The 20689-nt window shown below is 42.5% G+C and overlaps 1 protein-coding gene and 1 long non-coding RNA gene across 2 annotated transcripts in view; one reads left to right on the top strand and one right to left on the bottom strand.

Moving 5' to 3' along the window:
* The window catches only part of LOC125943110 (uncharacterized), a 492224-nt gene that overhangs the window by 92233 nt on the left and 379302 nt on the right, over positions 1-20689 (top strand). The gene's annotated exons all lie outside the window — the stretch shown is intronic.
* LOC125943114 (uncharacterized) lies at positions 11654-19905 on the bottom strand. The gene is made up of 3 exons (XR_007465568.1): positions 19256-19905; positions 17826-17866; positions 11654-11914 (listed from the first exon to the last, which is right to left on the bottom strand). It is a non-coding gene; the product is annotated as an uncharacterized LOC125943114 (long non-coding RNA).

Raw genomic sequence — 20689 nt, 5'->3', positions numbered from 1 at the left:
CCTCTTCAATAAGAAGGAGCCAACCTATTATAATCTCCATCACAATTCATACTCATCAATAGACCTATCGATTGGCTCTGCCTCCCTTTTCTCTGATTTAGAATGGCATGTCATCAAAAATCCATATGGAAGTGACCACTTCCCAGTAAGTCTAAACTTGGTAACGCAACGTGACCCCCCTCCACATGTCTCTCGCTGGAAACTAGCCTCAGCGGATTGGAAATGTTTTAAGGAATCCACCTACCTATCACAAGATTTTATAAGTAACTTTAGTATAGATGATGCCGTATCATATTTTACCGCTTTTATCATTGACGCAGCTGAGAAGTTCATTCCTCAGACAAATGGGACTACATCCAAAAGACGGGTTCCCTGGTGGAATGACGATTGCAGACAGGCACGAAGGAGACAAAATAAAGCCTGGGGCAAACTACGGAAATGTCCTACTGCGGAAAACCTAATCGAATTTAAACAGATTAAATCACAGGGGCGAAGGACGCGGCGACAAGCAAAGAGGGCCAGCTGGGAGAAGTTTGTCTCGGGAATTAATTCCTATACACAGGAAACAAAAGTGTGGAGTGGACTAAAAAAGCTTAAGGGGCAATCAACCCACTCTTTGCCTCTGGTAAATGACTATGGAAATAGCCTGGAAGACCAGGCTAACGCTCTCGGGGAGCACTTCGAGTACGTATCTAGCTCAATGAATTATACGCAGTCATTCCTTAAACACAAAGAACAAATAGAACGCATGCCATTAGATCGCAAGTGCAGACGGATCGAACCCTACAATAGCCCTTTTACCATTGCCGAGTTAAGAGCCTCCTTAAAGAAATGTCAGAGCTCTGCTCCGGGTCCTGACAAAGTCGTCTATGATATGGTGAAATACCTCCACACAGACACCCAAATGACTCTACTCACACTTTTTAATAAAATATGGGCTGCTGGGTACATTCCTTCTACATGGAAAGAAGCAATTGTCGTCCCGGTTCTGAAGCAGGGGAAGGACCCTTCTTTAGTGACAAGCTATCGACCAATAGCACTCACGAGTTGCCTGTGTAAGCTATTTGAAAAAATGATTAACTGCCGTCTCCTGCATTTCCTCGAATCAAACAAACTGCTCGATCCATACCAGTGTGGCTTTAGAGAAGGCCGGTCAACAACCGACCATCTAGTACGTATCGAGGCAAATATCCGAAACGCTTTTGTCCATAAGCAGTTTTTCTTATCCGTATTCCTCGACATGGAAAGGGCCTACGACACAACGTGGCGCTTTGGAATATTGCGGGATATGTCCGAGATGGGTATTCGGGGAAGCATGCTTAGTGTTATAGAAAGTTACCTGTCTAACCGTACTTTTCGAGTTAGAATTGGCAGTACTCTGTCCAGACCTTTTATTCAGGAAACCGGGGTTCCACAGGGTGGAGTACTTAGTTGTACGCTTTTCATTGTAAAGATGAATTCCTTGCATTCATTCATTCCACGCAGTATGTTTTATTCGGTATACGTAGATGACGTACAGATAGGATTTCGGTCGTGCAACCTGGCTATCTGTGAGCGACAGGTTCAGCTCGGTCTCAACAAAGTCTCCAAATGGGCTGATGAAAATGGCTTTAAGCTCAACCCGAATAAAAGCTGTTGTGTTCTTTTTACACGAAACAGAGGATTGAACGCTGATCCTGACGTAGAACTGTATGGACAGCGGATACCTGTAAGTACCGAGTACAAATTTTTAGGCGTAATACTAGACACCAAGCTTACATTCATCCCACACATAAAGTATCTTAAGAACAAATGCTTAAAGACAATGAACATTCTTAAACTTTTGTCGCACACAACGTGGGGTAGTGATAGGAAATGCCTCATGAACCTATATAAGAGCCTTATACATACACGATTAGACTATGGGGCTATAGTCTACCAGTCTGCTACGCCCAGCGCGCTAAAAATGCTGGATCCCGTGCACCATCTGGGCATCCGCTTGGCCACAGGTGCTTTTAGGACAAGTCCTGTGGCAAGCCTCTACGTAGAGGCAAATGAGTGGTCACTCCACCTACAAAGGACATACTCCAGCTTCACATATTTTCTAAAGGTAAATGCCAACTCTGAACATCCGGCATATTCGACCATAAATGACACGACTAGTACCACACTCTTTCAGAATCGACCTGCAGCGAGAGAGCCTTTCTCGTTGCGTGTGCGGAGCCTCAGCAAAGAAGTAGGTGTACAACTCCTTGAACAACGTCTCATGCCCCCAGCAAAGTTGTTACCGCCGTGGCAGTGGCAGCCCATAGAATGTGACACATCGTTTACTGAGGTCACCAAGCACGCCCCAGAAGCACATATTAAGATGCACTTTCTAGAACTTCAGGCGAAATACTCATGCCCGGAGTACTACACCGACGCATCAAGATCACATGCTGGTGTGTCTTACGCAGCACTCGGACCTTCTTTCTCCGAATCAGATGTTCTGCACACGGAAACGAGCATCTTTACTGCTGAAGCACACGCAGTTTGGTCGGCCGTTAAACATATTAAAAAAACAAAGCTACAAAAAGCCATTATATACACAGACTCCCTAAGTGTTGTAAGATACTTAAGTTCCTTTCATAAAAGTAAAAATCCTGTATTGAATGACCTTTACTCACTCCTGTGTGTAACATACTTGTGTAATCAACATATAATAATATGTTGGGTCCCTGGACACAGAGACATCGAGGGAAATATGCTCGCTGACGAAGCAGCCACGTCCATAGCAGCAAAAGACATGAATTCCTCCTCTGTAGCTGTCCCTGCCTTAGACTTAAAACCTTTTCTAAGAAAAAGCCTAAGGAACTATTGGCAACGCTCATGGGACAATGAAACATCAAACAAGCTGCATGTCATTAAGCCACAACTAGGAAACTGGCCACCTATATCAAAAACTCGGCGAACAGAGGTCATCATCTGTAGACTTCGAATAGGCCACACATATGGCACACACTCCTACCTGTTGACTGGTGACGAGCCACCTACCTGTGGAAAATGTGGCACGACGTTAACTGTCCTTCACGTATTGCTAGAATGTCATGCATTAGAGGCTCACAGGAAAAAGTACTTTCGTTTACCATACCGTCAACAAGTCCCACTACACCCAGCAATGTTCTTAGGAAATGACCCACTCTTTGAAAGTAAATCAATCTTAGCTTTTATAAACGATGTTGGTGTACTGGATGTTATACACCCAAGGGATTCGTAGCACGTCCTCCACCTGGAGGGTGCTGCTACGGTAATACGTTTTTGCAGAGCACGTGCTTCTAGGCCCTTGCGTTCAAGGGCCCTGCTGAGGCATTAGTGCTGCTGACACCCACATCTCTCTATATCATCCTCTCAGTGCATATCTTTTATGACCACCGCACGTCTCACACCTCACGTGTCATTCTCATAGTTTTAATGCATATATATTCTACGCACTTATGTTTTTAGGCCTCTATACAGCCGTGTGACATCTACCCTTCAAAATTCACAGCTCATGCTTCATTGACAACTAATTAGCATTGCCTTGGCGCTCTTTGGCCACACATGGCCCTTGCGCCAGTAACATCCAATAATCATCATCATAATCATCAACATCCTTCTTATTCAACCATAAATGACGTTACCGCTGCCACACTCTTCCATAATCGACCTGCAGCGAGAAAGCCATTCTCCTTGCGTGTGAGGAACCTCAGTGAGGAAATGGATGTTCCGCTGCTTGATCATCGTCCTATGGCTCCAGTGAAACTGTTATCGCCGTGGCACTGGCAACTCATAGATTGCGATACATCATTTGTAGAGGTCACTAAACACGCGCCAGAGGCACACATTAAAATGCATTTCTTAGAGCTTCAATACAAGTACTCGTGTACAGAGCTTTACACTGACGCTTCCAAGTCACATGCCGGGGTGTCTTATGCAGCCGTTGGCCCATCCTTCTCGGAATCCGGTGTACTCCACCCGGAAACGAGTATTTTTACGGCTGAGGCCCATGCACTGTTGTCGGCTGTGAAGCATATAAGGAAATCAAAACTTCAAAAGGCAATTATATTTACGGACTCCCTAAGCGTCGTAAAAGCATTGATGTCACTCGGTAAACACAAAAATCCTGTACTTACTGAGCTCTATTCCGTTCTCTGTCAAGCGTATGTATGTAACCAGCATGTCATTATATGCTGGGTGCCTGGCCATAGAAGCATTGAGGGTAATGTGCTAGCTGACCGAATGGGTACTTCAATAACATCGCACGCTATTAACCATACAGCTGCTGTCCCTGTAACAGATCTGAAACCTTTCTTGCGAAAGAAACTGCGAAGCCACTGGCAACGCTTGTGGGATGCTGAAACAAGTAATAAGCTTCACTTGATTAAACCACAGTTAGGTTTCTGGCCCCCCGTAACGAAAACACGGCGAACTGACGTCCTATTCAGTCGGCTGAGAATAGGACACACGTACGGAACCCACAGTTTTTTGTTGACAGGTGATGAACCACCAACCTGTGGTAGATGTGGTGAGAGGCTGACCGTCCTCCATGTCCTCGTGGAGTGTCGGGAAGCCGAAGTAGAGAGAAGGAAACATTTCCCTGTAGCACTTCACTATCATATCCCTCTTCATCCTATGATGTTTATTGGTGAAGAACCGCTGTTTAACACCAAAGCAGTCCTCGGTTTCTTAAACGAAGTGGTCCTGCATGTTATAAGCCCAACACATTCGTAGCGCATCCCCTCTCCAGAGGATGCCGCTGTGATAGTTTTGTATAAGCACATGCCTCCAGCCCCTTGTGTTTCAAGGGCTCTGTTTAGGCAGTAGTGTTTTTTGACAATTTTTATATCTGACATATCTTGTATATCATATCATTGAAGGTAAATAATACATTGCTAAACATAGTACACGTCAATAGTCATTGCCATATCTTATTCCATGTAGATTTTACGCACTTTACAGCGATTATTTTAGGCCCCTTTACAGCCACGTCACATCTACTTCTCTCAATTCATCACTTCACTGCGAACTAATACTGTCATGGCGCTCTTTGGCCATACCTGGCCCTTGCGCCACTAAACTCCAACAATCATCATCATCAACGTGTGTGAGTTGTACTGGCGGCGAGCGACTTAGCAAATTGTGTTTACTTCGGTTAACCCATTTATGCCGCTAGGTGGGACGTCATACGCTAACTTGTCGTTCCGCTCATAGAGTTTCTCACTATAAAACCTAGAGGGCAATGTGGCGCCACCGTCTATGCAAGTTTCATAAAGGGCTGCCGTGCCCTCATGGGAATGACGGGATATGTGTCTGCGAGGCTTGTGTTGGCTGGTGTTGTACGAGGCTTCGTTTAAAACGTGGATATGGCTGCAGAAACCAATATTTATAGAACAATTTCTATGCGTATAGCTTAAAAATGCTTCATAATAAATGTTATGTACATTTTTTATGTTTACTCGCAGTTCAAAATAGAGACAACTTGATAACTTCGAAGAACAAAAATTGCATATGTGCTTTGCTAGAGCATGGCTTATGGTTTCTCTTCCAGATTTAGCGATGCGCTTGCAATGTTTTTGAGATTTAATAATTGTACGTGCTTGTGCTTTTACATTTTTATATTATTATTTAGCATTAGAAATAATGTAAGTAGCCGATTTGATGTGATGTATTGTTCGTGTGAAAAGAAAGTTGAGCTTCTGTCGTCTGCTCCATTATGTGCCCGCGAAAAGTGCCGGTAAAGGACGACGACACCCAAGCGACATGCAACTTGCCGAAAAGGAAAAGGACGGTCTCGCGTGATTCGGCTTGTCGTCCTTGAACGGTTCTTCACGCCTCACGCTGCCCAGTTTCTCGTTTCGAGACCCGACAGACTCGGGCTCGGCTTCTTCGTTTGGATCGGCGTCCCGACGTCCACGCTGAAGTCTCCTGGCAAGCTCACTGCGCGGTGGTTTGGCTGAGTTTTGGGTGGATTTGACCTACTCATCTTAACCATCTCATATTTACAGGACTTACCTAGTGCTTGAAGCAGCGCTGATGTCTAAAAACTCTCCTGGGCAAGGGCCCAGCCCTTGGTCAGCCTCCCTTTCTCCTGATGATTTACCTTTGGAATCTTTCTTCCGCAGCGGTGTTAGCAGCATCCCTGTCGCGCTGGTGCCCTCGAGTGGTGGATTCATCCGGCTGAACAACCCACAGGCTGTCCAGGCCGAGCTCCAAGCCATCACGCGTCACTTCCAAATGATAAGCGATGTCCGACAATTTGGAAGAGGTGGGATAGTTTGTAGGTCATCAGATCCGACCTGTGTTGCAGACCTCCTAAAGAGTAAGATTTTTGCATCTGTGCCGGTGAGTGCGTTCATTCCTCCCCATCTAGCATGCACTAAAGGCATTGTCCGGGGCGTAGACTCTCGATTGAGCCCAACTGAGACTCTGGAGAAGTTGTCTGATGCTGGTGTCATAGCCGTATACCGATGCAACCGACTCGTAAACGGGGAAAAAGTTGCCACTGAATCGGTCATAGCTACGTTTGCTGGTATGTCCTGCCCATCTGAACTAAAAGTGTGGCCACTTATTTTTAGAGTAGATCCTCTCCCTTCCCGTCCACTACAGTGTCGGAACTGTTGGCGTTTTGGCCATAGTGCAGGAGGCTGCAAATCAAATGCACGCTGTCGCGTCTGTGGTGAGGATCATTCCCCTAATGAGTGCACAGCTGAAACCGAAACATGCTGCCTGTGTGGAGGAAACCATGCGGCTGACTATGCAAACTGCTCGGCAAAAGCTAATGAAGTGCAGGTCCTCGAGGTAATTGACAGGCGAAGATGTTCGCGGCAAGAGGCTATTGCAGTCGTCAAGGACAGAGCTTTTGGATACGCTGGCGTCACTGCGAGGCAGTCGACTTTAAATGAAGACAACTTGTCTAAACTCATTGAGTCAGCAGTGGAAAAAGCGATGACAAAGGCTATGCAACATATTGTTGAAACTGTTACAGAATGCATTTCCCAAGTGTTTACCGCTCAGATGACACAGCTGTTGCAAACAGCCGCAACACCAATCACCAAATCGCTTGCTTGTGCTGCAGAACAGGTAGCCAATTCAGTCCTAGCGCCGAATACCAGATCGGACCCAACGTTTGTTGGATCCGATCCTTGTTCTTCGCGTCAGACAGACTCACAGGATGACATGGAAACAGGTCATGATACCAGGCCGCATAAGCGAACTGGTTCTCCAGTAACAGCGTCTTGTCCCTATTCCAAAAACAAAAAGGGTAATCCTATTTCTCATTCTGGCATCCAAGAAAGTACATTGCGACGGTAGTCGCTGAAGTAATTATATCAATTAGATCATCACCATAGCTTCTTTAAAAGTGCTACAGTGGAACTGTCGTTCCTTGATTTCTGCTTCAATAGACTTAAATTGCTTAACTACACATCTTAACCCTGACGTAATAATTTTACAAGAAACCTGGCTTACTCCAGAGAAAAATTTTAATTTTAAAGATTTTCGACTTTTTCGATTAGATCGCCTTTCACTAGGAGGTGGTTTAATGATTTTGTTGTCATCTAAATTCTGTCATAAGGCTAAAATAGCTTTCAAGTTAATGTCTCCGGAATGTGAAATTTTGGCAGTACACCTTAGCATACCAGGCTACCGTACTTTTTCGATTATAAATGCTTATTTCCCTACGGGCGTACACAGTACATATCAATTGGATAGTGCACTTGCTAGCTGCAAAAATCAAGTCATCCTTACTGGTGACTTCAACTCGCATCACGTATCATGGGGTTACAGAACAGATGCATGTGGAACGCGTCTATGGGACTGGACCATAGATAAAAATCTTTCATGCCTAAATATGAGACGACCCACATTTGTCCGTGGCCAATCTCGCTCAGTGTTAGATTTGACGTTTTCTAGCACAAGTATTGCCGTGACATCTTGGACTACGATTGATTTCTCTACAAACAGTGATCATCTCCCAGTATACTTCGAAATTGCATGCCCATTAACATCAGTTGAGCGACAAGACAGAATATTTGTTAATTGCAAAAAATTTAAAGACTACTTACACTCTTCCATTGAGTCATTGACTAATACTAATGACGAAGACATTGGCTTGAAAATTTGTTCAGCGTTACAGATGTCCCGACTAAAGTCTGAATTCGTAATTCAGACAGCTAAACGTACATCATCTAGTCCCTGGTGGAACAATGAGTGCTCACGAGTTTATCGCAGAAGAAAAGCTGCTTGGAAAAAACTTCTACATAATCAGAGCCCACAGAATTGGAAAGATTATCAATTTATTTCGGCAACCTTCAAACGCACTGTCAAACACGCAAAAGATGAGTACGATAAAAAACATTTTGATTATCTATCTGAATCCAAAAACAAACGTGCTTTATTTTATTTCCTTCGATCTAGAAACAGACTCCCACTGAGCGTTAATGTAGACTCAATTGTCTATACCGCACAGGAAATGCAGGAGTCCTTAGACCTATTGGCTAAAGGATTGGAGAGCCGGTTCACAACGCGTCTTCAAAATTCTGTTCTTACTCCTACATTCTCGGACTCCAAAGAGATATCCTATTCGGAACTAGCACAGATCATGTTACGGTTACCAACTACAGCGCCTGGCCCGGATGGAATAACAAATGCAATGTTAAAAATTTTCTTCCAAGAAGCCCCACGTGAGCTTCTGAAGTTGCTAAATTACTCTATTAGCAATGCATGGATTCCACATGAATGGAAGATCGCCAAAATTATTCCGTTACTTAAAAAGCAAGGGGCAGGGTATACTATCGACAACATCAGACCCATTGCGTTGACATCAAACATAGCAAAACTTATTGAAAGAGTGCTTCACGGGCATATAATGAAGTTTATTGATGAAAATCAATTGTTGAGTCCTTGTCAAATTGGATTTAGATCTGGCTATTCAATATGGCACGCGCATGTAGACCTTGAAAGTCGCATTAACATCGCCAGACAGAAAAAACAATATGCGGCGTTAGTTACTTTAGATATATGTAAAGCCTATGACAGCATTGAACATGCAATTTTAACAAATCGGTTACAGGGCCATGGCTTTCCAGGATATATTGTAGCATGGGTGCATGAATTTTTGAAAGACAGGGAATTCTTTTGTTTTCGAAGCGGCTATTCATCTGGTAAACACAAGCAAACAAGAGGTGTGCCTCAGGGATCGGTACTTTCACCAATATTATTTAATATTTTACTGAGCGGAATCCCCGTTCACCCAGGTGTCAGTACCTACGTTTATGCTGACGACATCGCCTTTTTTGGTATGGCTAGTGACCTATACTCCCTTTACGAAATTTTGCAGTCCTATCTAAAGAAACTGGAAGGCTGGCTGGATAGCTTACACTTAAACCTGAATGCTAATAAGTGTGCTATCCTTGTTTTTCCCGTTAAAGACCCAGTATTCATATCGCTTAACTATCATCTCGAAGATATCCCACAAGTTCAGTCACTGAAGTACCTTGGAGTTATCTATAACGGAAATCTTAACTGGCGGCCGCATATTGAATATATTGCAACAAAAGGAGCTCGTACAATGGGCATCTTGCGCAAGTTAAGCAATCGAAGAACAGGTATGCGAAGAAAATCCCTTTTGATGGTATATAAAATGTACGTTCGTCCAGTATTAGAATTTGGCTGTGTTTTATTCTCAGGTGTTCCGTCATACAAGCTTCGACCGCTAGTTTTATTAGAGCGAGAGGCGCTACGTCTGTGCTTAGGCCTTCCAAAATACGTTGCAAATGCCGTATTATATCTGGAAGCGAGAATCCCACCTATTATATGCCGATTTCACCTTCTGACCGTTCAGACTTTCTTACGACTACATGAATCACCATTAAGCCGTCCTCAAATAATTTTCATCTCCGATCCACAATTATTTTTTCCCGTTCATTGGCCCAGGTTTCATACACCACAGATTATATTTGTGCAAAAATTACTTGAACCACTAAATGTGCAAATTCGCGATGTGCTTCCTAACAATACTCATTCACATTACCTGGATATCAGGTTCGACGATATTTTCCCAAACCACGCAAAACTACTACCTTACAGCATCTTAAACGCCATGTTACAAGACCACCTAAGCTCCCTAGGAACAAATATTATCATTGCAACAGATGCATCACAGAGCGAGGAAAAGACTGGCATTGGGATATTTTGTCCTGCACTCGACTGGTCTTTTTCTTTAAGATTGCCTGATTTTGTGCCTATTTTTCTGGCCGAGTTTTTAGCAGTAATCCTAGCTTTACGTAAATTAGACCAAACGACTACAACAGCTGCTATCCTTACTGACTCCCTTTCTGTTTGCTCTTCCCTTACCGCCTCTAATGATTCACCTATGCTAAAACTATTTTACTTGCTAGTTCCTGCCCATGTGCAATGTGTTCATCTGATTTGGGTACCTGGTCATAAAGGGTTGTTTTTTAATGAAACTGCCGATTCACTGGCAAAGACCTCACTTTCCGGCCCTGTTCTTCCCATTCTACCAGTGACTGCACACATCACGGCGGCTAGATTTCGGCTGCGATCAATTAGAAAAGCCTTATCAAACCCAGTTCTGACTGCTTCTCCAGATTATAAGCACCTGATATTTCCCTGGCGTAGCGAATCCTGTAACACAAAGATGCTTGAGGTCTCTCTCACCAAATTACGTTGCCGTATACCCTCCCTAAATTTCTACTTACACAGGTCGGGTTTGGTTCCCTCCCCCCTCTGCCCGTTTTGTAATGAGGAAGAGACGATACACCACTTTCTTCTATCTTGTCGCCGCTTTACTGCGGCAAGAAAACGATTGTTGGAAATACCTTTTCGAAGGCTTGGCCTGGACTTAACAGAACCTAATATTCTTTCGTTCGGGGCGTCCACTTTGGGATTCAGCCACAGGGATGCTTGCTTCGCCGTCCAAACGTTCCTTACAGACTCCAAACGAATACCCTGCTAAATTCTATCCTTTTCTTTCTTTTTTTTGTACTTTCAAATTACTGATTACTCATTCGATATGACTTTCTTGATTTACTTTAACATATAACTCTACGCTGTTGAATACTAATTTCATAGATATTCGGAAATGTATCCTCAATATTAATTTGGAATAATCCACCCATTTCTTGGCCAATCCCCCTCCGTGGGTAGGAGCCACAGGCGTGATAGGCTACAACAACAACAACAACAAGTGCCGGTACTTGAACAACCGTCACGATGTCCTGGCGTTGCGCTTACTTGTTCTGCTTACAAAAGTACGAACCTGGTAGGAGAAACGTGTCGTACCACAGGTAAGTGACTGAGAATGTCTCATTAGCCATGTTGCCTCGGTTATTAGAATAAAAAACAGGAGCAAAGTGCTGAATGCGACGAAATGAGCGAAAGCATTATTTGCTCGTCGTCCCCTCGTCATATACCAATGTTCGCGTCATTTCATATCTCCTAAGCAAGTCATAGTTGTCCTGTTGCTATAATGCAACTTTAAACAAATATTTTCCGACACAATGACAAGCGCTACAAGATAAATCTGACAGAAAATCGAGCATTCTTCAAAACAGTTTGCTGAATGTTGAGCAAAGTCACTCGCTTAACCAGCATTCGCAGAAGGCTGAAAAAGCAGTATAGAGGAAGCAGATTCACAATGCACCAACACATTTTATTGTTGTTATATTTGAATTATTTATTTTTTTATTTTGTACCTTCAACTCATACAGGTTCCCATTAGAAAAACCAGCTCTCTTGGAGAAATGGCTTGAAGCGATGGGGCAACCAGAGTTCAAACCTTCAAATCACCACCTGCTGTGCTCTGCACACTTCAGGCCATCTGACTTCAGGAGTGGCCTGCATAAACGCCTGCTGCTTGAGAGTGCTGTGCCATCACAGTTTGAGCGTCCAAGTGGCACTGAAAGCACACATGTATGATCTCATATGTAATAATGCTATTGAAACCCAGTAGCATGCATATTAGAAGAACAACACAGACGTAGTTTTAATGTTAGAAAATCATTGCAAAGCAACTTAAGGATATAAGTATGTGTGTAACATGTGTACAATAGCATGAACAAATAGAAGCAGAAGGCTCAGCCTTTGAAAAATATTTCCATGGCAAGGGTGGTAGTTCGACCTCGTTGACAGGTTACTAGGTTCATAGCACGAAACCATAGAAAAAAAGGACACACTGTGAATGGCAATTTTGCCAAATGGGGAAACACGTATACATTCAGAAAGATGGTGGTCAAAGCAAGGAAGCAATGTGGAAGTGGGACATCATTTAGGAAAAATATTTTTTTCTGACATGGAAATAATGCTCCCAGACAATAAACCAATTCTCTTTTATTTATTTCTGCTTGAGTGATCAGCCATACGAGATTTTCTTAATGTCTGGACAGAATGAGGCAAATCATGACACAGGGGCTTGCATCCACACGTCACAGTGGAAGAGCAGCCATCCGCCATGCACTAAGTTTTGTGAATTGTCGCAATGTATGCCGGGTGTGTTATTTCAACATACAAAAAAAAACACACGTCCACCATCCGTGTAAAAAAATTAAAATATGTGGTTTTAGTGCCAAAACCACGATCTGATTATGAGGCACGCCATAGTGGGGGACTCCGGACATTTGGACCACCTGGGGTTCTTTAACGTGCACCTAAATCTCAGTACACGGGTGTTTTCGCATTTCGCCCCCATCAAAATGCTTCCGCCGCGGCCGGGATTCGATCCCGCGACCTCGTGCTCAGCAGCCCAACACCATAGCCACTGAGCAACCACGGCGGGTGCACCATCTATGTGTACTCTGCATGTCATAAAAAGAATTATCTTTTATGAATGAGGTCCAGTTATCTATTCAGAAACACTCTGCTTGAAGCAGTGTGTGTACAAGCTAAGTTTGCACGTTCCGACAAAGTATTTACTGTAGTGCTTAGGTTGTGTACCGCATGTCTGTTTTTGTGCTGTAAACTTAAAAAAAGGTATTGGTATGTTTTTGGTGTAGCCTTTGTGTCTACAGTAAAGTATGTTCATGTAGTTGAAGGTAGATTGTGTAATCTGGCCAAGTTGCAATATGCTTGCAAGGATATTTTAAAACAGAACAGTCATTTCGGGCATGCGCATCCATAATGGCATGCAAGCAGAAACATGACTTGAATAAAGCCGTTCGTACATGTGCGAGCTGACTTTAGTAATACTTCTTTAAATGCATTTTCCAAGCAACTAACAGTACAGTTAGAACTCTCCAGCAAAATGAGCTTGGTTGAGTTTGCTCGTTAGTTGATGAAAACTAAACATATCCACAAAAGAAGGTTGTATTGATATTAATAACTGCTACGTATGCTTCCTTGCACACATAAAGCCATTTTTATCATCCCTTCTAGGATGTACCACTGTCCAGCTGCCATGCAGTCCTGGCAAAGCATGCATCCCCAAAAAGCACTGACCATTCACCACAGCCATCAACCAGTGCTCTAGCAACAGCATCCAGCACCTTCGACCACGAGTACTGCTCAAGAGATTGTCCAGAGACCAAAGTGAAGAGGCTGGGAGATAAGCTGACAACCGCTAGAAAGAAGATAAAGGCACTCGGAATGAGAACAGCTCGAGCGAAAGAGAAAAATGAGAGCCTGCAGACTGTCATAGTAAAAATGAAAGAAAGAAACATTCTTTCAGATGAAGCACAAAGAAAATTAGAAGAATTTGGAAACCTGCCACTGGAAATTATGCAGAGCTGGAGCAAAAATGCCGCAGAACAGCCTCGTGGAAGAAGGTACAGTGATGAGATGAAGAAGTTTGCATCAACAGTGCATTACTACTCTCCACGAACATACGAGTACCTCAGTACCTTGTTTCCTATGCCAAGTGTACAGGCCATAAGGAAGTGGCTGAAGGTTGTGCAAGGGTGGCCAGGCTTCACTGCTGAAGTTTTGGAAGACCTGAAGGTGCGGCAAAAAATGATGCCCCAAGGGAGCGCCTGTGCAGCATTGTGCTCGATGGCATGAGCATTAAGAAAACTTGTGAGCTGGACACTGCAACAGGACGCCTCATTGGCTTTGTTGACCTGGGCCACAGTCAGGAACCCACTGATGCAGATAATGTGCCATTGGCCACCGAAGCACTTGTCTTCATGGTGGTCGGAATTGCAGCGCCCTGGAAGATGCCATTTGGATATTTTTTGACTGCTGGTCTCTCAGGAGAAGTACTTAAGAACCTGCTAACTGAGGCAATCCACTGCATCAGCGAGTGTGGGTTGCAAGTTGTAGCTGTTGTATGCGACTGCCTTGCTGCCAATGTGTCCATGGCAAAGCTACTCGGCTGTCGCGTGTACGAGCAGTCATTTGAGGCACTGAAGACATTTTTCCCACATCCAAGCAACGAAGAGGACATCATCTTCATGATTTTTGATGCCTGCCATGGCCTAAAGCTTCTGCGTAACCTGCTTGGGGACAAAGGTGTTCTCTTGAGCAGCACCCACGGGGTGAGAAATGCGACTTTTCACATATCTGCTTTAAAGAAATACACTAATCTATGAAAGGCTCTACTTCACTGATGAATATTATCTTTTTCCGTGCCTGTTGTGGTTACGATGTTTATTCAGGTTTAAAATTTGTATCTCAGGAGTGCCATAATCCATGTGACATATTAACATTGCGGTTTCTGGTGCCACACGCTTTTCAGAAATCTGCTGGCGTGGCAGTCATGTTTTTTCAAACACGACTAACTTTTTCATTAGTAGTTTAGCAAATAGTTCACCTAAAATATCGGGACAATAATTTCATAAAGAAGCCATTGGTCTATATCATTTTACGCACACAACTGCCTTTCTGATCTGTTGGCCATTCTGCCATTGCTGGCTTAATGTACTTACAGCATTTATTCATAACTTGCTAGTTTATGCTAAATGCGAAAGCCATTTAGACAAATTACTTGCTAGGCAGGTGCTGTTCAGTTTTAGAAACTACCAAGCAGTAATTGTCATGTGTGTACGTAGATCTGTGTGCATGATGCATATCTATATGTGTAAATATTTGTATTTGTGTATAAATATATACGTATGTATACAGCTTTTTATTTGTGCTTAAATGTGCAGTTTCTTCCAAGCATTACACTGTTTTTAAGTGTTGCATTTTCGTGATGTTCTGCAGTGCTCTGCTGTCAACTGTATAAGGGGGCAGGGCCCTCAACAAGCTGTACCCCAGCTTTTAGTCCCGTCTCCTTTTTTTTTCAAGGTGGAAAGAAAATAAAAGCCATCGATCGAGTGTCTACACTCAGTTTGTCAAAAATTACCACTTGTTATACGTTTTCACTGATGAAGTGCTGATTATGCCTTTAGACTACTAGCTGTATACCTCCTTATATTGTTTAGTAACCCAGAGCCGCACAAGGAAAGTGGACAATAACGGTTATTATGGGTGGATGATTTTTGCTTGTGTCACTGGAAACGAGAGGCCGAGGTGGCAGCTTACTTAGCTTCTCTTTTGAACCAGCACTGAAGCAAGCAACTGTAATAACACCAGAATACTTGTTAGAATCTTCACTGCATATTACTTATGATTGCTGACGTAGGTCTGCAAAGGCATGTTGGAAATTGCTTTATGCATTATACAACGTTTGAAAAAACAGAGTGCACTTTGTGCCAATGCTATAAACAAGGTGGAGGTGGTAGGCTGTATGTAACTGTGCAGCACAATTATGGAAAGAACAGTAAATGCGATAAGTTTCACACAATATAGATGCCAACAGCATTAAGTCTGGCTTAAATACTTTGTAATAAGGGGGATTTTAAAACGTACAGGAGACTATGAGAAGAGCTACATGGACTTCTAATAATAAAAACGCTGGTACAAAATACAACACTGAAGTGCTAGACATGAAGTCAAAAATGTGCTGTAGTATCAGAATAAGAATAGCTTTTTATTATGCATCGGCTATGTTACATGTACATGGTATGCACAATTATGTATCTCTTGAACCGTCTGTGGTCCAAATAAACAAGAAATAACACCATGTCACTGCTAATTACTAAACTATTACACAACTTGAAGAAAATTGTGAAGGATGTGTCTAAACATCTTAATAGTGCAGGGTTCCTTAAGGTTAGGCTGTAACGAAATCCAAAAGTATTAGAAAACCTAGAAGAAAAGTTGCCGCAGTCAGTGTTGGGCATGGTAAACAAACAGTCACTATATGAAGCAAAACACATGGACCTTAAATGGGGAAGGTGGTTTTCCTCTAATAATTTAAGATGAATTTTTCCGTCGCATAATTTGGGCCGCACAATATCTAGTGAGTTTTTATGAAGCTTTTGCACAGATACGCTGTGAGTATGTTGACGTAAGCAGACGTTAGTCATGAGAGTAACGTCTCAGGGTTAGCAAAAGAGGACTTGCACCGCTGCATCCTTTTATATCACAGAGAGTGCTATGGAAGCATCTCAAGGCACTACAAGAGCTGCAGGAGAAGGAAGGCCTGCGTGCAGCTAACAAGCTGTCAAAGTCGCACATCAATTATTACCAACAGGTAAGGTAAGCCTGAAATAATGCATGTATAACTTCTACAGATCTTCTTTCCCTGCCTCCAACAGGTCATGAAAGTGAAGTTGGCGGCGCAGAAGTTCAGAAGCTCCGTGAGCAAGGCGCTGGAGTTCGCTTCTTTGCTGAAGCTGCCTGGCTTCGGCAACTGCATGAGCACAGCCAACTTCATAGCCATGGTGGACCGGTAAGGGCGCTAATGAAGCATTTTCCGTGCACACTGTGCCTTAAAATTAGCTAGACTGAACGTACTGGATGAACATTTCATATAAATTAAATGTGGATTTCCAATGGCATAGGCTCTGGTTTTCACAAAGTATACAACACTTCATAAAGTCATGTATGCAGCTTGTGACACGAATACCTCATTAGGTGCAATTTCCTCTAAATATCAAAACCTGAGTTATGCAGACAGTCAAACATATTATACTGTTAATACCTGAAACAACAGTGCAGTAGGCCATTTAAGCTTACTGTACAATAACAAGCAAGGCCTTGTGTATATAATGCTACCTTCAGCTTTCAGGCAAGTGCGTGCTAGAATAATAACATAATATGACCATTTATGTGGCTTCATGCATATGCAAATGAATGTTAGTATTTCACAGTACTACTAGTAGTTCCTGACGTAATAGTTCACCGGCAACCCGCTAGGTGGACAGAGGTACTTATATGAAAATGGTATCCTTAATTATATGGTTTCCTTTGTAGCAATTGCTACGATTGGGCTGATATCTCATTTCCCATTTAATTACCTCTCTCCACCTAGCGGGTTTCCAATGAACTGTTATGCCAAAACACTAGCATTAGATTCAAGTTGTTGAATTCGACTTCGCCCTGCCATCTGCTAGTCACTTCATTAGCTCAGATGGTAGAGCGGCTGCCCCGGAAAGGCGGTGGTCTCAGGTTCGAGTACCGGAGCAGAATGCATTTTTCTTCAACTGCGAGGATTTTCTTTCGAGGAACCCGTATGGGTTTCCTTTGCAGCAATTGCTACGATTGGGAGGATGTCTCATTTTCTATTTAACTAGTAATTTTTTTTATAAACTACAATTTGAAACATGGAGTCGCAACGTAAGCACATATGTGGGTACAGAAAAGACAGGTCTGGTCCGAAGTATTACTAAAGATGAAATGTGGAAGGCTTTGCAAGATACGTTGGGGAGAAGGCAATGGAACAACAGTGGACATGATGAAGCAGCCGAGACATTGTACATGAAATACTAGTAAGCAATACACATGCGCACTGCACGATTTCAAATGCACCAGGAACTTAAAAGGATGCTTACATAATACTACACCATTATTAATAATGTTGGTTGCTGATAATCTGAAAAAAAAGAAAAAGAATACATAAATATTGACACATTAATTTACTGTCTGTACTGCACATCACAATCACTATGATGGTAACAAAAAATCACGGAGGCATACTATGTAATACACATAGTGCCGAACAAGGGAATATGTATTGAAGTAAAAGTGTTTCGGTTATCCCATGGAAGCCTTCTTTACAATCACCTGCTGTTCACAATGACCTAGTCAATGTGAACAAGGCACCCATGGGGGCGTCCAAACAAATTTTAATTTATTACATATTACCGTGGTCGTCACTGTGTTTGTTATCATTTATTGTCCCTTAAAGACCCCTTTCAGGGTATTACATAAGGGGGGGGGGGGGGGTCAGCACTGTCTCTTGAGTGCGAATGTCTCTGTGTGAATAAAGCCTGTGAAGAGTTTCATACGGGTTCTGTTATCACACACTTCTGTTGAGCAGCGTACAGAAAGGGATTACATAATACAGCACCTCAATAGAACAGTTTGTTATTAATTACATGAAATGTGACACAAGCAGATCAACTTACAGTCGCAACATTCACTAGTTATGCACTAAGTAACGGGTGAAGAAATAAGAAATGTTTTTAAATGTATGGGGAAGCAGTACATGTTATGTCCATTTCATATATTTGCAATTACAGCTTTTGAACAATTACGGAAATGACATGTTTACCAGCAGGAAGATAGTCTTGTAGTTTAAAAGGACTGGCAGCTGCCCAGATTGTGTTGCGAGGCGTTGGTGGAAATCAAGTGACCATCATTTATAGTAATACATAGAATCCAATATGCTGTGCATTTTTTATGTAAGAATTATAATTTTATAATGGCAAAGAAAGTATCAAGAAGCAGTAACTGGTGTGACCTTGCGGTGATATCTTGGTACTTGTTTCATGCATTGAATCACAACAGTAACTGGAACGCCAATGCATTTCTCTGCAAAGTTCGGGAATTGATATCTCAAAATTGGTGTCATACAGAGAACTTGTTCCAAGTGGCCTTGCGAACTCCACGGCTAAAATTTGTAAATTGCAATATAGGCCACAAGCTCGGTAGTTAAACATTTAATTACTGAAATTTTTGTTCATTAGTCGATAATGCAATTTCAATTTTTTTGTAAGTAATGTCCGCCTCTTCAAGTAGACCAGCTCATGAACTAGAATTGTGCTATCTGCCACAAGCAACCTTTAAAATTTTTCAAAAGTGCTCGCTGGAACACTCGGTATGTCTGTTGGGGACATAACAGCAAGTGCATTTTTACAAACGAACCCTTAGATGTCAGAAATGCATAAGCATCATGAACACTTTACCTTGTTTAAAATGTGCATGTCTAGAAAGCATCTTTCAGAAATTGCTTGGTTGTTTAATCTAATGCTACACTTACCATTTCCTTTCTAGTGCATTCGACCTGCTGAACTCCAGCAACCCTGTCGCCACTGGCTTCAAGGCTCCACTGCGGCCATCAACGTTAGCTTTCCAGAGAGAGACCATGGAAGCCACTAGCTTAGAACTCATGCAGCTGCGCTTGGCCAATGAAAGGCTCGTTACCCAGGATGGCAGGCGAATGTCTGTGATTGCACTCGCATTCACACTCAAGAGTGTCTCCCAGCTGGCAGAAAAGCTCCTCGATGCTGACATGTGCAAGTAAGTGAATAGGTAGATGTAGTGCACAGGTGCCAAGATAAGGTGATTAAAAAGACAAAAGTTTGCCATGAGGTAAAATAATGAACAATAATCTCAAGACAAAGTAAACATTTCAAGCTGTCTTATGGTATATTAAGGGTGCTCCTTGTACTGTTTTCATGAAGGTGGAGGCTGCTTAACACGTGTTAGTTTAACACGCACAACCGTCAATCTACCATGATTAATGAAGTCAAAATGTTCGATGAACTTTTAAAGCTTGAGGACAAGACCCAGCGAAAGACATGCAGGAGAGGATAATGAATACACATTACTAGTCTATGTACCAGGGCACACCACGTTTAGCCATGTGACAGCCTCATAATGTGTATAACAATTTTCATTATTCTTTATATTTATAAAATTAATAAATAGTGGTCTCACAACAGCACTTAAGTTTAATTTGCATCCTCACAACTAAACAATTTCGGGTGGCAATATGGGCGGGCCATTAAGCTACGCATTGAACCAAAACTAATGACATCTAGTGATGCCTTGAAGCAGTGATATAATAACCCTAGGAATATGCTTTTCCAAATGACATGCATTGCTGTAGAAGGCAGTTTATTGAAAACCTGTTGCACGATTTTGCTTATGGTGGTTCCTGGCAAACCTAATGCAAGAAATAGGTGTGCAACGTATCACTACAAAATGTTTATTTTCAAGAGAGGTATGCTTTTTGCGTATGGGAGAATTGCAAAAAAAAAAGAAATAGGTTTTGAGGAAATCATCAAAAACAAATCAAATAACTGCATCACAGACAAAAGACATTCAGGAGCGCTAAAATCACCCATATCGGTAACGTGGCTTGCCCTGACTCTTGTTCTTGCCGGATTTTGCTTGTGTGGCATTCCATATTGTTTTATCTAGCTTGTTTTGCAGGCTCAGTACGGTGATACTGGGTCCACCACAAAGCGACGTCTGTGTGTTATTTACCAGAAAACAATTGTTTTCCTCCACGCTACGACTACCAGTGTGAAAGAGACAGACAGCATTGTTAACTCAGCTAAACAAGACAATCGTCTTCTTTACATTCCCAAAGCAGTGCTATGAGCAAAGTAGGACTACCACTACAATATTTATTTGTCATTACTTATATTTTCTACTCATAGTAGAGCTCGCTGCCATTGTTATACTT

Source organism: Dermacentor silvarum, chromosome 2 (genome assembly GCF_013339745.2).
Source record: "Dermacentor silvarum isolate Dsil-2018 chromosome 2, BIME_Dsil_1.4, whole genome shotgun sequence".
In the NCBI taxonomy this organism is placed as follows: domain Eukaryota; kingdom Metazoa; phylum Arthropoda; class Arachnida; order Ixodida; family Ixodidae; genus Dermacentor; species Dermacentor silvarum.
This window is presented reverse-complemented; position numbering and strand designations above follow the sequence as displayed.